Source organism: Callithrix jacchus, chromosome 13 (genome assembly GCF_049354715.1).
Source record: "Callithrix jacchus isolate 240 chromosome 13, calJac240_pri, whole genome shotgun sequence".
Taxonomy (NCBI): domain Eukaryota; kingdom Metazoa; phylum Chordata; class Mammalia; order Primates; family Cebidae; genus Callithrix; species Callithrix jacchus.
The window spans coordinates 12,144,898-12,158,213 of record NC_133514.1 but is presented as its reverse complement, the minus strand read 5'-3'; the positions used below and the strand labels follow the sequence as shown (position 1 = coordinate 12,158,213).

The 13,316-nt window shown below is 39.4% G+C and overlaps 1 protein-coding gene across 7 annotated transcripts in view; it reads left to right on the top strand.

The window, feature by feature from the left end:
* MSRA (methionine sulfoxide reductase A) overlaps positions 1 to 13,316 on the top strand; it is a 509,296-nt gene that overhangs the window by 140,371 nt on the left and 355,609 nt on the right. The gene's annotated exons all lie outside the window — the stretch shown is intronic.

Here is a 13,316-nt window from a genome sequence, read left to right as displayed (position 1 = left end):
GTCGGCCAGGCTGTCCCCAGGGGGCAAGGGCTGCTGTGCGCTGGGTCAACTTAAAGCGGTGCTCCTCAAACTTGGACAACTTTCTAGTCATTCTCACTCCGATACTTTGGGAAAATACAATAAGAGTGAAATTTTAGAAAAATGTTCACATGATTCGATGCCATGTAATGGTAAACTGTAAAAGTTTTAAAAATCTTTCAGTGTCTGTTGCATATAGCACGGGGTTCCCAGTACGAGGGCCATAAGTTAGTATTACCTTAGTGCAGCGGTTTTCAAAGTGCCCCCCACCCGCAGCAGCAGCATCACTCGGGGTGGCCTCGTCCCATTACTGAATCAGACTCTGGGGGTGGAGCCCAGCAAGCGCCAAAACTAGTCTTCCAGGTGATTCTAATGTAGGCCCTAGGTTGTAAACCACTGCCTTAGAGCTGGTGGAGGAGTAAGTGATGTTTAATCTGCTACACATGGCTCAATGCCAAAGAAATTCAGCGTTTAAAAATTTTCCTAGGAAGTTTTTCTTTTCCTTCAAGAATTGTTGAGGATAGGAGGAGGTCCTGTTGAGAGTTTGTCATCTCGTAGAATAATTAGTATGAGATTAGAAAAGGTAGAGGTTTTTTGGATTAGAAGTAGTTTAGAAATTGTGTGACTTGTTTATTATTAATCGAATTGGCAGTTTCTATTCCCTGGTTTCCCCATCATTTCACCTCCAACTCAGCCGTAGGGGTTTATTTTTTATTCAAATTCAGAGATTGCGTTTTGAAACAAATCTAGATTATTAAATATGTATACTTATATATAGATACATAAAATATAACCAGATTATCTAAATCTTAAAAATTTTTTCTTTTACAGGCAGGTATTTCTAAGTGTGTGTTTAAAGGCAACACTTTTCAAATGCTAAAATTCCTCGATTTGTGCTATACTTCACGTTCACACACTACGGTGCCTTTGCTGTGCCCTCCCAGACACCAAAAAAACAAAGAATCCAAAACTCTTGTTCACATTTCCAAACTGGTTCAAGGTCAAGATTGACCAAAATTTACTTTGGCTTTATCTTAACCAAAGGCTTCCCAATCCGTTTCCTAATATGTAAATGAGATTTGGTTTAAAAGATTAGCAAACATTTGCGAAATGAACCAACAGTTTTTTTCATATCCCCACCATATAACTGCAAAACCTCAGGACCTGGTTCCTTTCCAGGCTCTGCTGTCTTCATATAGCTATGAGTGTTTTTGGTACACCGACACATCTCTGTATCTGGGCCAGTAAACTGCTTTTTTTTTTTTTTTTTTTTGAGGTAGGGCCAGGCCTACGATGCGTATGTTCTTATTGTTCATCTGTTGTAACTTTTTCCACAAAAAGTGTTTAAAATTTGGAGTGTGGACATTCCAGTCTCCACTCCCCAGCCTTGACAGGTTGCTGAAAGCCCTGACTGGCTCCAGAAATGGGCAGTGCTATTTCTTCATTGGATTTCAGTGGCTATAAACTTGAAACTTAAAGAGTTAGTAGTATTGTTTTGAATGTTAAATTCACCTTTACTGCACCTTTCATCCTGCTTCTCAACTCCTCCTTTCTCTATATTACCTCCATTATTTGTACCCTGACTCTCGAAAATTGGGTGACAAAAGCATTGCCTTTTGATTTGAGAAGGCCTGTCTCCTTAGTGCCTTTAGATAAGCTGAGTATCAGGTGTGTACTATCATCAACTCCTTCCTTGTGGTTTTAAGTGTTATCATCTTAGCATTCATTCTACCATTTTTATATTCTTAAGGAAAATTCCACCCTTTTACAAACTGTGGCCTACTAATAGATTTCCACGTTGCAAGAATGAAAGAGTCAAACCTTCAAACTGTTTCAATGTTTAATTTTTCCCAGGCTACCTAAAATGGATCAAAACATGAATAGGCCTATTGGGTGAGTGGTGAAAACAGAACCTGCCCTGAACTGCCTCATTTCCAGCCTGCTCTGTTCAGGTTAGGGGGCATCTGGGCAGCGCTGGCTGGCTGGCAGGGTACATGGCAATGTGTTTTCCCTATATGTGGGAAACAGAGTTGGTCTCATTCTGCGTTAGTGCCTGACCACCAAGCAATACTCTGAGAACTTGGGACTGAGGGACAAGGGGAATTCATACTTGTTGAACTGTATTGGTATTGTATTGTTGAAAATAGGCTGGAGGTGGAAGGCTTATAATTAAAACCTCAGAGTGCCTTCCATTTTGTTAAGTTGTGGGTTCCTTAAGGTCAGAACTGATCTTGTTTCCAATTAATTACTATAATTATTGTAAAAGCCCAGTATAGTTTGGCTCTGTGTCCTCACCTAAGTCTCATTTCGAATTATAATTCCCACGTGTTGGAGGAGGGGCCTGGTGGGAGGGATTGAAACATGGGGGGTGGACTTTGCCCTTGCTGTTCTCGTGAGAGTGAATGAGTTCTCAGGAGATCTGATTGTTTAAAAGTGTGTAGCTTCCCTCTTTGCTGTCTCTCTCTCTTGCTCCAACGAATGAAGATGTGCCAGCTTTTCCTTGTGCTGTGATTGTAAGTTTCCTGAGGCTTCCCAAGCCATGCTTCCTGTACAGCTTGTGAAACCATGAGCCAATTTAATCTCTTTTCTTTAGGAATTACCCTGTCTCAGGTAGTTCTTTATAGCAGTGTGAGAACAGACTAACACAAAGCCCAACTTTTATTTTATGTGGAACTTGTTTTTGCATATTGGAAACATTGCTAATCTGTGTTTGGGATTGAATCTTACCTTCTTACATAGTATACGTGGGATCAGGTGTTTGGGATTTGGAGCTGTCATTTAAAATAACTTGGGCAAATTCGATTCAATCTTGGCTTTCTTGCGTTTACGTTCTTAGTGTTCATCGTATTTGTTGTTATATGCTTTTTTGGGGGCACTAACAGATGTTAAAAACAGATGTAGAACACCATCAGAAGGTATCCTCTTCTAAGAATTTTAAATAGAAATATAAAAAACAGTAGGACAGTGTATTAATCCAAAAGGTGGCTCTTTGAAAAAAAAAATTGAACTACACCAATAATATTTATAAACAATGAGCTAGTCTCAAGAATAAAAGGAAGAAAGTACAAATATAGAAAATAAGACCTGAGAAAAGGGAATCATGAAAACATAATTTAAAGAATAGGAGACTATTGAACTCTTTGAAAATAAATTTTAAAACTTTGGTGAAAATGATTTTTAGGAAATAAAATCAGATTGACCCTAGAAGAGGCAGCAAATCTAAGCAGCTTGATTTTCGTAGAAGAAATAAAGGTGCCCAAGAGTTAACTCCTCCCAAAGCATTATGTCCATTTCACCAAGAGTATCTACTGAATGTTTGAAGAGCAGACAATTCCAGCATAGGAATGAATTGCTATTTCCTTAACTCATTTATTTCAGCCCAAAGGCCCACTTTAGGCTGAATTTAATGAAGAAATATTGAGATTTCCACTGATGTTCAGACAAAGATCTCAGACTAGTACCTTGTATCAGGTGTGCACTGTTAGATTTTTTTTTTTTGTTATCTTAGTTTTAATCCATCTTTAAAAAGAAATCCTACCTTTTTTTTTTTTTTTTTTTTTTTTTTTGAGACGGAGTTTCGCTCTTGTTACCCAGGCTGGAGTGCAATGGCTCGATCTCGGCTCACCACAACCTCCGCCTCCTGGGTCCAGGCAGTTCTCCTGCCTCAGCCTCCCGAGTAGCTGGGATTCCAGGCACGTGCCACTGTGCCCAGTTAATTTTTTTTTTAGTAGAGATGGGGTTTCACCATGTTGACCAGGATGGTCTCGAACTCTTGACCTCGTGATCCACCCGCCTTGGCCTCCCAAAGTGCTAGGATTACAGGTGTGAGCCACCGCGCCCGGCCCCTTTTTTGTATTCTTAAGGAAACTTCCACCTTTTTATTAAGTGCTATCTAGTTGTTGATGTATACTTTGTAAGAAGGTAAGATTCAAACCTTTAAACTTTTTGTGTTTAATTTCTCCCAGGCTACCTAAATTGGATTATAACATGAATTGGCCTACTTTGACTGATGGGTTATTAGTTTATATTATTTTACATTGTATTGTAGATACAGTCAATGTGGTAAGACAAGGTAAGGCAATTCGAAATGTACAAAAGAGGAAAAAGGATCAGAAGTTCTTAAATACATATGGGAATGTAACATTTGATAAAAGTGATTATCTCAAATCAGTGGGGAAAAGGTGAAATATTTAATAAATGATGTTGAGACAACTGGGTAGGAATATGGAAAAAAAGGTTGGATCTCTACACCCTAAACCAGGATAAATTTTAATGTTTGATGGAAGAAATTCCAGATGTATGATGGTAATAGCTTACACTTGTTAAGTGTCTCATGTGCCAGGCACTGTAGTAATTTACTTTTAATCCTCAAGTAACCCAAAGAAGTAGTAATTATTATTATCACTGCTTATGGATGTGGAAACTGAGGCCCATAGATGTTAGGCGGTTCATCTAATGTACATTGCTAATAAGTAATGGAGCTGGGATATGAACCTAGTCAGTTTGGCTATAGAGTTTCTGGCCTTAACTCCTATGCTCTTTTTCTGTTTACATAATTGTAAGATGAAACAAAGTATGAGAATAGAATGTTTTTACAATCTGGGTGTGAGGAAAGCCTTTCTTAACCATGACTTGAAAATCAGAAAACATAAAAGACTAATAAATTAGATCATATGACAGTAAAAATCTTCTGCATTGCAAAAATCACCATAAGCAAAGCCATAAGACAAATTATGGTAAATAGTTGCAATTCATAGGTGAAGGAGCAATCTTTTTAGTTATATAAGGAGCTTCTAGAAATTAATAAGAAAAACGCTATCCATTAGAAAGATAGACAAAGGTTATGAACAGACCATTTACAGAAAAGGAAGTACAATTGGCTCTTAAGCATATAAAAAGATGCTCAACTTCACTCATAATGAGGAGAAGGCAAATGCCATTTTTCATTTTTCAGACTGGCAAAAATCTGGGACTTTGATGATACACTGTGTTGGTAAATTCTTAAGGAAAAAGGCACTCCTGTACATTGCTGGCAAGAGTGTGAATTGACTCAACTCTTATGGAAGGTAATTTGGTTGTATCTATCAAAAATGTAAATGCATATACCTTTGACCCAGAAATTCAGTTTCTGGGAATTTATCCTCAGGATGTAACTTCCACGCATGCCAGTGATGACTGTACCAGGTTATTCACCGCAGCTTTGTTTGCAATAGCACAAGACTGGAAACAACCCAGATGCCTATCAATAGGGGCTAGTTAAATAAATTATGGTTCATTGTCACAATGGATATGCAGCTGTAAAAGAATGTGGAACATCTGTATGAATGGGTATGGAGGAATTGCCAAGATGTTGTGTTAAGTGGAGAAAGCAAGGTCTGAACAGGCAAATGGATAGTATGCTAACGTTTCTGTGAACAGGAGGGAAAATAATGTGTATGTATAGAGAAATTTTGAAAGGATAGCTAAGAAACTAATAGCTGGGGAGAGGGCTATGTAATGAGATGAGGATGGATGGAAGACATAGACGTTTTACTTCATGCTTTTTTGTAACTTTTGCTTCTTGTAATGTGACTGCATTTGTGAATTAAATAACTCCGCTTTGAAGATGATCTGTCTTGCTGTTTTTAGTATAATTGACCACCTTTCTGTCATCTTTTGTCATACTTACTTCAAGTTTTTTTTTAAATTTTGCTCTCTTTTTCTTGTCAAGTACATCTTTTCTTCTCCAACTTGCTTTTGTAATCAAAATCTACATTTTGGCATGATTTAAAAATCTAAATTTAGAGAGTGAAATTGGAATAAGTTAATCCAAGTCATTTTACATTTCATAAATATTCATTTTTATTGAAGCATCAATTGTGGTGGCATCATTTATACAAAGAACAGATCTTTGGGGACAAATTCCTTCCACTATTATGTAGAAGGCATTATGTGTATTTTGTTGTGAGTGATGTACATCGATTTTTAAAAGAAAATGATTGAAAACAGTTCTCCTTTTAGAAAAGTTGTCCCCAATGTGTGATTAATTTCTAAATTGTAGGATACAGAACTGTTATTTCTCCTCTTTGCGTCCTGCCCATAGCTCTTTGATTTTACAGCCTATTCCAGAATGTTAAGTGTTTCCCTGAAGTCCCAGGGATGAGGGTATTCCATACCTCCCTCAGTGTGATCCTTACCTACTTTTCTAGTCTCCTCTTCACTGTTTCCCTCTAGACCCACATCCTGCCTAATGTGTTTCACTATTTTGCCTCTGCATTGCTCACACAACCATACCCATAATATTGATTGTTCTACTTATTCATTCATTAAATGTCTGTTAAATACCTGCTTAGGAAAGACCTGTGTTGTCCATATATCCTTATCTTCAAGGAAGTATCCTTGAAATTTGCCCTGCTCTAATTTCGTTTCTCCTGGAAACCTATCCCTTTTCTCTCCAACCTTAGTGATCCCTTTCTTCTCTACTGGACAGATAGCCATGTCCTACTTTATGCATCCTTTCTGTGGCACCTTGCATTGCTATTTACATGTTTCATTTCCCGGAGCTTGCATAATCTATGTCTTACCTCCCCACATGGTGAGCTCACAGCACTTCACCAAGAGTGCTGCCCACGCTAGGCCGTCAGTAATGGTTTATGGATATTGGGAAGTATATGGTTAATGCCTGAGAACAAAGACCAGAAATGTGGTCTTTTCATGTGACTGTCATGATACTGAGATGTTAACAGCGCTGCCCCATTGCCAAATGGAAATGTATGTTGATAGGAGTGGATTATGTTAGCTGTGTCAGATTTCCAGTGAGCCAGTGGGTTGTCATCAGGTAGTAATTCCACCATTTCCACCGGTGCCTGTCTCCTTACCACATTTTAAGCCAAAAGAGGTAAGAGATCAGAAGGGTAAGAGTCTGGCCATGGCTTGGCTTTGCTTCTCTCACACTTCCAACCACCCTTATCTGAAATGTACATTTTACCTTGCAAAATATCCGCCTTTCTGTTTCCAAATACTTAGGAGATGTGTAGGTCCTGCCGTAACCCTGAACTCAGCTCTAAAACCATACTTACTGTTTTGCTTTCAAAAGATTGACTGCATATTTTAATTTCCCAACTTCCATCAGCGACACTGCTCTCCTCTCACATCCCAGAAGCCTCTTTCAGGGTCATCTTTGAGCCTTACCTTTGCGTTCCAGGTGTCCTTCCTTCCATGAGTCCTGAGGACTTCTTGCCTTTATGGGTTTCTGATCTGTCTTTACTCTCTCCTGCCTGAGCTGTCCAGAGCATCATTATCAACATCTACCTAAAATTAGAATTTCATTCTCTCACTGCTTAGGGAACAGCGGCGACTCTGACCTGTCCAATGACACTTTTCAGTGCTGGACACTTTCTGTAGTTTGCTGCTGGCCTAAGTGTTCCAGATCTCCACTTCCACCCTGAGGCTGGCTCCTGCTCTGAGCTCCTTCCTCCCAGGTTGTTACGGTCTGAATGCATATGTGCCCCTACCAAATTCATGTTGAAATCCTCACCTCCAAGTGATGGGATTAGTCATGAGGGTGGAACCCACATAAATGGGATTAGTGCCCTTATGAAAGAGACCCCAGGGAACTAGCTAGTCTGTTTGGCCATGTGAGGACGCTTTGAGAAGCTACTGTCCGTGAACCAGAATTTGGGTGCTCTCCAAACACCAAACCTGCCAGCACTTTGATCTTGGACTCCAGAGCTGTGAGAAACAAGTTGCTATGGCTGATCACTGCTGGTTCTGGTATATTGTTACACCAGCCTGATGGACTGAGACACAAGATGTTTTCTTTTTTTCTCGAAGCCTTGTTGAAAACATCTTGGGTCTTTTAAGGCTAAACTCAGCTTTTTCTACTTTTGCACTGCCCATTGGGGCTGTTTCAGCTTAGATTGCTCTTAGCGTTGGAGCTGGAACTAGGGCTTTGGGGGGCTCTGTTTTGTGCTTTCATTCCAGTGTCTCTCCTTGGGGAGATGAAGGTAGAATCCCTTTCCTACATTTGGTGCTCAGTGGTAGTCATTTTCCTTGCTATGTTTTCTGAACTCCTACCCTGGTTATGGAGCCTACTGGCATGTTCAGAGCTCTCTGATTCCAGCTGCTTTCTCCTGGATATCCTATCAAAGTGCTCTTCCTGTTCGGTGAGATACTTGATGACTTTGACTCATGATGCCAAATGCTTGGTTTCTCCTTCACTAGAGACCCGCATGTCCTTTTGGTCAGCTGGTACCGTTCCTGTAAGCTTGGCCTCTTATGAAAGGGAACGTAGGCTATTGCCCAATGTAAAAAAAGAAAAGAAAAAAAAAAAGCATGGTTTCTTGTATTTCTGTAGGAATTTTATATCGTTTTATGCAAGTGCATCTATAGTGTGTCTCAGCAGGGTATATTCTGATCCACTAACTTGTTGAACAAGTGTATTACATTTGCATTATAATACAACAAAGCCTGGTAATAATGAAACTGGAAGAAATGTGGCGACTATAGACAGACGATTATGTCATAATTACATTGAAAAAAATGAAGCATAAAATGTATGAACATCAGATGTCTTCCCAGAGTATATGTATATAAGATGAATTCTTTCGAAGATGTTACTGTAGGAAACTAATAATATTAGTGTTGAATTTTCCTTTGAAAAGTTTTCATATTTTACATTTGATTCAAAAAAATTACAGTTTGTTGTTAGGTATTTTATACTTTGTGTAGGTCAAAAGCCATGTGCAAAATTAAAAAGCATTGTTCATATGAGGCCAAAAATTATCCTTTGGCCTGCTAAAAAGATGTGATGTTTTAACAGATTGTACCCAAAAGGGAAGAGTCATGAAAATGAAATACTTTGAGGGAATTCATCGCTCTCCAGCTGGAGAACATGAGACCCGAAGTAAAAAATCTTGAATGCACTGTCTTTAGCAGATGAAAAAAAACTGTGTAAGAGTTTGCAGAATGAAATAGCCAGCTGTCACACAGGGCCCCTGAGAAAGCATTGCATTGCTGAAAACCACTGCCTTACCTCTTCCTGGGAGGCCGTTTATAAACAGCCACCTCATCTAGCAGTGAGCCCTCTGCAGGGACTTCTGCTGGTCCCTGGAGTGTCTGGCTTACCATTCAGCATTCCTCGCACCCTGAGATGTGTGCATCAGCATGAAGGAGTGCTTCTCAGAGCCCCGGGGTGCACAGGTGGGCCTGATAACAGAGGGTGCTCAGGCGGTCTGTCTCGAACCAGCCCCAGGCAGGTTGCTGCGAAACAGCCTGACACCAAGAGAAACCTCACCCAGTGACCAGTCCTCTGAATGGAAGAGGGGTTTTGAGGAGCCCATTCAAGATAACTTAAAAAATTTTTTTTTCTTCTTTAGGCTTATGCTTATACTAAAAAGCTCTGGATTTATTTCAGTGTGCAGAATAGAAGGCAAGAATTATTTTCTGCTGCAAGTTAGACCTTGGATGAGTAGGATTATGTAGCTGTTTGCTGCAATAGTTTTGGGGAAACACACACCTGACTTAAGCTCTATGAATTCGGATATGAATTTCCAGGTGTACGATATGAACCGTAGGATTTCTATTAGTGTAATGGTGGAACTCAAGCCTGAACTATTTAAGTTTATTAAAAACCTGGCAGTTATTTTTTCAGAAAATGGAGATTTATGAAAGAGCTGAAGTCTGGGCTTTTTTTTTTTTTTGATGGAGTCTTGCTCTGTCACCAGGCTGGAGTGCAGTGGCACAATCTTGGCTCACTGCAACCTCTGCCTCCTGGGTTCAAGCGATTCTTCCGCCTCAGCCTCCTGAGTAGTTGGGACCACAGGTGCATGCCACCACGCCCAGCTAATTTTTTTGTACTTTTAGTAGAGAAAGGGTTTCACCGTGTTGGCCAGGATGGTCTTGATCTCTTGACCTCGTGATCTGCCCACCTCGGCCTCCGAAAGTGCTGGGATTACAGGCATGAGCCACGGCGCCCGGCCCTGGGCTTCATTTTATGTATACTTATGTATACGTTTGCCTCCGGTGTTGCCAGATGGTTGATAAACAAAACCGATACAGTTTTAAAAATGAGGACTCTATTGTTTTCTTTAGATGTTGTAAAGTAATTAGGAAGGAACCCAGTAGCCCTGCTACCAGTCCCTGGTTTCTCCTCCCCGTGGCTCTAGGAGCCTCTGCTTCTCCTGCTTGACAGCGTCTACTCCTACCCAGGCTGTGCTGAGATATCTCCTGCTGGCTTCAGGGCCTTTATGGCCAAAATTTTAATTAAATGTATAATATTAATAACATAACTATTAATATAATAATTATAATTATAATAATGTATAAGAATTCTTTTGAAACAGTCTTGTTCTGTTGGCCAGACTGGAGTGCAATGGCATGATCTCGGCTTACTGCAACCTCTGTCTCCTGGGTTCAAGCAGTTCTCCTTCCTCAGCCCCCTGATTAGCTGGAATTACAGGCACCCATTACCACACCCAGCTAATTTTTTGTATTTTTAGTAGAACAGGGTTTCACTATGTTGGCCAGGTTGGTCTTGAACTTCTGACCTAAGGTGATCCACCTGCCTCAGCCTCCCAAAGTGCTTGGGATTACAGGCATGAGCCACTGTGCCCGGCCAGCTGGTATATCTTTAATATGTTGTTTAAATCTCTAAATTAAATGACTTTTTTTTGGAGCAGTTTTAGGTTTACAGAAAAATTGAGTGGAAAGTACAGGGTTCTGATACATGCTCCTCCCTCCCTGTTATTAACATCTTGCTTTAGTTATAATTGATGAGCCAATATGGATACATTACTAACAAAATCTGTAGTTTACATTAGAGTTCACTTTTGCTACTGTGCAGTCTGTGGGTTTTGACAGATGTATGATGACATGTATCTACTATTGCAGTATCAGAACAGAATACCTTCCCTGCCCTAAAAATCCTCTGTGCTTTACCTATTTGTCCATCTCCCCCTTCCAAAAACCCCTTGCGACCTCTGAACTTCTTTATTGTCGCCATAGTTTTTGCTTTTCCTAGAATGTCATTTATTTCGAATTATACAATATTTAGCCTTTTCAGATTGGCATCTTTCACTTAGCAATATGGTGTAAGGATCCTCCATCTTTTCCTGAGTCGATAGCCAATTTCTTTTTCTTATGGAACAATGTTTATCCATTCACCTATTGAATAAATATGTGCATCACTTCCATGGGGATCTATAATTGTTTTGGCAATTATGAATAAAGCCTCTATCAACATTTTTATTCAAGTTTTTCTGTGGTTGTAAGTTTTCAATACCACAAAGTGTGATTTTTGGATGGTATCGTATGTGTAGTTCTATAAGAAATTGCCAAATTGTCTTCCACAGTGGCTGTACCGTTTTGCATTGCCACCAGCAATAAATGAGGGTTCTGGTTGCTCCACATTTTTACCAGCAATTGTCATCAGTGCTTTGGATTTTAGCGGTTCCACAGACAATTAGTGGGATCTCATTGTCTTAATTTACAATTCCCAAATGAAATATGCTGATGAAGATCTTTTCTGTGCTTATTTGCCATATTATATTTTCTTTGGTGATATGTCTCTGTTTAAATCTTTTGCCCATTTTCAGTTGCATTGTTTTCTTACTGTTGTTGTTTTCTTTTGTTTTTTTGAGACACAGTCTTACTCTGTTGCCCAGGCTGGAGTACAGTGGTGCAATGTTGGCTCACCGAAACCTCTGCCTCCCAGGCTCAAGTGATTCTTGTGCCTCAGCTTCCTGGGTAGCTGGGACTACAAGTATGTGCCACCACGCCTGACTGATTTTTGTATTTTTAGTAGAGATGGGTTTTTGCCATCTTGGCCAGGCTGATCTCTTAACTCTTGACCTCAGGTGATCCATTCATCTCAGCCTCCCAAAGTGCTGAGATTACAGGTGTGAGCTACCATGTGTGGCCTATTGTTGAGTTTTAAGAGCTCTTTGTATATTTTGGATATCAGTCCTTTATCAGATATGTCTTTTGCAATTATTTTTTCCCAGCCTGTGTGGCCTGTCTTCTCATCTTCTTGACAGTATCTTTAGCAGAGGAAAAGTTTTTAATTTAAATAAAGCCCAGCTTATGAATTATTTCTTTCATGGATTGTGCCTTTTGTGTATCTAAAAAGTTATTGCCAAACTCAAGGTCACCTAGATTTTCTTCTGTGTTATCTTCTAGGATTTGTATAGCTTTGCATTTTGCATTTAGCTGTGTGATCCATTCCTAGTTGATTTTTGTGATGGTTGTAAGGTCTGTGTCTAGATTTATTTGTTTTTACCTGTGGGTGTCCAGTTGGTCAACACCATTTGTTGAAACGACTATCTTTTCTTCATCGTATTGCCTTTGTTCGTTTGTTAAAGATCACTTGACCATATTTATGTGGGTCTATTTCTGGGCTCTTTATTCCGATTTATTGGTCAGAAAAGACAAATATGTGTTGTCTTTTGCTTGTTGTTGAAGTTGGGTTCTCTGATTTTGTTCTTCTCCTTTAACATTGAGTTAGCTTTTCTGTTTTTTCTGCCTTTTCATATAAAGATTGGAATCAGTTTGTTAATATTCACAACTTGCTGGGATTTTGATTGGGTTGATAGGATTGCATCGAATCTACAGATCAAGTTGGGAAGAACTGACATTTTGAAAATATTGAGTCTACCTATTTGTTCGTGTGGAATATCTCTCCATTTATTTAGATTTATTTCTTCAGAGTTTTACAGTTTTGTTCATGTGGATCTTGCACATATTTTATTAAATTAATACCAAAGTATTTTATTTTTTTTGATGCTGATATAAATGGTCTTGTGTTTGTGATTTCAAATTCCAGTTGTTTGTTGCTGGCATACAGGAAGGCAATAATTGACTCTTGTATGTTAATCTTGTAGCCTGCAATCCTGTCATAATTGCTTATTAGTTCCAGGATGTTTTCTGGATTTTCTACATTAGACAGTCGTGTCATCTGTGAATGAACATAGCTTTATTTCTTCCTTCCCAATCTGTACACTTTTTATTTCCTTTTCTTATCTACCATGTTAGCTAGGGCTTCTAGTGTGATGTTGAATAGGAGTAGTAACAGTGAACATCTTTGCCTTGTTCCAGAACTTAATGGGAAAGCATCTAGTTTCTACTTATAAGTATGATGTTAGCTCTGGATTTTAAAAAATAGATGTTTGTCCTAGTCCGTTTGTGTCGTGATAACAGAATGCCACAGACTGGGTAATTTATAAAGAACAGAGATGTATTTTCTCACAGCTCTGGAGGCTGGCAAGTCCATGATTGTGGGAAGGCTCCCATGTGAGACCCCCAAGTAGTGGGTCACACCATAT